The following is a 4,593-nucleotide window of genomic DNA, read 5'->3' on the forward strand; positions in this document are numbered from 1 at the left end:
GGCATAGGAGGATCCATATTTAAGGAAGTAATATAAAGAATTATGACATGATACATAATGGTTGGTTTCTGAAATTATTTAAGAAATTTACATCAAATTTTAAATATTGAGGATACAAAGTGCCGAGTTAGAAGCGAGCAAGTCATTTAATGTTTCAAGTGGGCAAACACATGTTGTGTTTTGTAATACATTTTTTTTTCTGTTCCGTTCCGTATGTAGTAACTATTTATTCGTTTAAAGGGAAATGTTATATGTTATCTCCTCCGTATATGCTATTCATGTTCACTTTAATCAGCTAATGGATTTTGTAGGCAATAAACAAATTGCGAGACCTGTCAATATTAACTATATATATAACAATGGCAAATGAAATTGTTAACGGACATTTCCCCTCATTGGATCCCTTCTACAATAGTTCTTATATTTCTGCAGGAACAGCTGCCGAGTAGTTGTTGTTTGGTGGGAGTTTACTGATTGTACATTCAATAACAATTTTTTTGATTACAAAAAAACTAAAATATGCTACGTTAATACTACTAGTACTGTATTCAGGACTAGGAAAGAGAAGTTTAATGTGTTGTTCAGAAAAAAAAAAGGAAAGAGAAGTTTAATGATCACTATCTGAATATTTTTTGTGTGTGTTGTTGTATACAATCAAAGTTGTATACTGTATTGCGTTTACTGAATACACTACACTGTAGTTCCCTAGCTAGCAGAGATATTTCGTAAATTCAAATATACATACTGCAAACTAAATTAGTGGTTTTTCAAGAAAATTTGCGGATATATATATAGAAATAGTGTTTAAATATATATTTTAACATGCAAACAGTTGGAGGTTAAATATGACAGAAATGCATAATTAGTTAAATTATAGTATAGTACTGAAGTTTACAGATATGCGAATGCAATCTCGTGAGTGGTCCATTAGTTGCCACTACTTTCGATCTATTCATATTTTTTACACACAACTACGCATGGATTTTGACCATTTTCATTATATTCTGTCATTAATTAAAATGCAAAGTAGTGAAATATATAATAACACCCTTCCAATGAGATCTCATCTAAGGGTAACTTGCTATTTAAGCTATTAGTTAACTAAAATAGATACATATATAGATTAATGGTATAGCTCTTCAATTATCAATACGTGTTTGTATCCAACGAGGGCAAAACTTTGTTGTGAAGCCCTAAAGATTCCCTTATCCAAATTTGACCCACATCCGCATGTGTTTATGATAATATATTTTAATTACCATATTTAGATTACTGCGTTTATTCTTCTAGTTGAGTTATATATGATTATATTTTAGTTTTTGAAATATAATTCTACATTATTCTATTTTCAGTAAAATTTACACGCGTGATTCCATACTTCCATAGGACCATATGGATAAAACAATCACTCTTTTGTATTTTTTTCATTCTTTTCATATATATTATTATTTCGGAAATATATAGTTAACTAAATATGTTATAAATTAAAGATGATATAAATCTATATATGTCCCATTTATAATATTGTATATATAAAAATTCATAGAAATTATCTATATTATATTTTCGAAGTACATTTTGTATTATGTCCTTTTAGTTTTGCTTATTTAAAAATTTATTTACAACACTAACCCCTAAAAAGTTTCCAAAAATAACATTATTTCAAATTTTGTTTTCTAAATATTTACATACCATTCCAACTAAAAAATACAGTAGAATAAATATGGAAACATAAACTATGATATATTTAATCACACTTTCTATTGTGTATTAAAGATATTCTATCTATGAATCCTTTGCAAACAAGAACAACAATTTGATTCCTATTTTGTTTTTCAAAACCAACTTTAATTCTTTACGGAAGAAGAACTTCGATTCACATTTATTTAAATATTATAATTAATATATATAAACTTAATAAAATTTTAAAATATTACAATTGTAAAATTAGTTTAAAAAAAAATACTATATAATATGGTTATATAGTATATGGGTTATAAAAAGAACATGCTGGATTAATAAAATATCATTAAATTTATGCTAATACGGGTTAAATCCTCATTTTATTATTTGTCAACACTATTAATATTAGAATATTTGACATAGAAAAATTAAGTTGATTTAACTAAGATTGTGTAAAATAATTAATTTATTAGAAAAACGTGAGTTAATCATAGCTTATAAATGACTTATTATGTATTTAGATCCCTTATTTTATGTTATAATAATTAACAATCAAAATAGAATCTCAAACACTAAACAAAACAAACTAAATATAATAAACAAATGGTAATAAAATATATTGCGGGTTAAAAAATTAATATAAATATTTAGCCATAGCCTTCTCTGAAAATATTAAAGCCACAAGCTCATTTTTTGAGTGGGGCCAATTATACATTAATATTTTTTTTAAAAAAACTTGGAAAACACAAAGAATACTTGGAAAGATTTGAACCATTGACCTTTGATACTAATATCCTACATTTTTATCAGTAGAACTAATGAAGTTTTTTGGAAAAAGGATCGAATATTTACTATCTTATTTGGAGGCCACAAGCATGTGCTTCACCTGCCTGTGTCAAGGACCGGCTCTGCATTTAGCCGCACAAACGGTCGGGAAATTTAGTTCTTGCTCTATGGAAAACATCCAATATTTAACAAACAAATAAAATATAAATATGTTGTAAAACACTGGATGGTGGATATCCATGCACGGCCCATACACGGTCCATGTACGTCCTAGAGTTTACGGCCCATGGCCGAAGGCCCATTGGTAACCTCCTTTGTACTTAATCGGTTTAGTGTTTCCTAAAGTGATAAGGGTTTGTCCTTCACTATATATATGTATGATTATCGAATACCTAATGAATAAGAAGACAATAGAAAACCTCCTTCGATTTCTCTAGATTACAACACGTTATCAGCACGATAACCCTAAAAGTCCAACTGAGAAAAAGTTCCTAAAAACCCTAAAAACCCTAAACCGCTGCCACACAAAAAGTCCTTGTTCGTCCAACCTCGGCGATCAACTTCCGTCCGTGTTCGTGGTCGGCTACTGCTCGGCGATCGGTTCCTGTCCGAGAATTTATCCGTGTTCATGATCGGTTCTTCCTCTTACCTAGGCCGAGGTTCGTGATCAAGTTAAAAGTAAAATCAAGGTCTTTAGCTCCTGGTTCATATCCAGTCGACCCCAAATCGGTGGACGGTAAACAATAATCAAACCCCCTTAGAACCTATGAAATCGAACATGATCTCTTAAATCTAATGGAACCCTAAAATCTACAAGTAAACAATCAACAAACAAAAACCCTAAGCTTTAGACCCTAAAACCCTAAAAACATTAAAACTTTAAAATCGGTTGTTATGAGGTTTAGGGCTGCTTAGATTGTTTGAAAATTAAACCGATTATGCAATGTTTAAATTTGATTGTTATTGTTGATTGATTGCTTGAATTCAATTGCATGAGAACCTTAGAACTAAAACCTAAATTCGAAATTCATAAAGAGAATATTAAACTGATTGTTCTAGGTTGTTAGAATCCGATTTTGGTGTTTGTTTGCTTAAAATCAAACCCTAAATCTAAGAACTTAAAATTCGAATTGATTATATGTATTGCATGAAAGATCAAAACAAAATTAGGATAAATTCCAAATTAATTCTAGACATTATCCTAAAATCCTAGAAAATATTTCCTAAAACTTTGTCCTAATCCTAATTTAAGAAAAAGGAAATTCAATCTAAGAAAAGGAAACTTAATAAAAGGAAATTCTTACATGCTAGATCTTATGTTTAGCTAGGACTGTTCTCATGCATAATATAGGCCACAAAATTATTGAATAAAACAAGACATTATCTACTAAAATAAATCCATGGTTCGGTCTGAAATATCGCATGGCCTAGACTAAAACAATTGGCATGGTTCGGTCTTAAATACCGCATGGACTAAGACTAAAATAATTGCATGGTTCGGTCTCAAATATCGCATGACAATAATCGGGTGCATGTTTTGTATTTTATACTAAGATTAACCTGAAATAAAAGGACCTATGTGAGTGTATTGAGGATGATAATAATTGCACTGAGAAAAATAGATATAAGGCGATCTTGCATATTCGCCATCACCTTGTTGAGAGTCTCAAAAACCAGTACCTCACTATTGAAGATCCTCTTGACCTTTGGACAGCGTTGAAAAACAGATACAGACACCAAAAAACGGTGCTCCTACCAAAGGCTCAACTTGATTGGAAAAACTTAAGGATCCAGGATTTCAAAACCGTGGATGAGTATAACTCAGAGCTATTTAAGATAGTCTCAATCCTAAAGTTATGTGGTACCGAGGTGACTGAGGAGGACTTGCTAGAGAAGACATTCTCTACCTTTCACTCCAATAACGTACTGCTTCAACAACATTATCATGAAAAGGGGTTTAAGACGTTTCCAGACCTTATCTCTTGTTTGTTGCTTGCTGAGCAGAACAATGAGCTATTGATGATGAATAGTGTTTTGAGACCTCCGGGTACAGCTCCATTACCGGAAGCTCACAAGTTTGACATGACAAAGAAAAAAAATCCCAACGAGCCTAAAGAGCCAAAA

This window comes from Camelina sativa, chromosome 8 (assembly GCF_000633955.1).
Source record: "Camelina sativa cultivar DH55 chromosome 8, Cs, whole genome shotgun sequence".
Classification (NCBI taxonomy): Eukaryota; Viridiplantae; Streptophyta; class Magnoliopsida; order Brassicales; family Brassicaceae; genus Camelina; species Camelina sativa.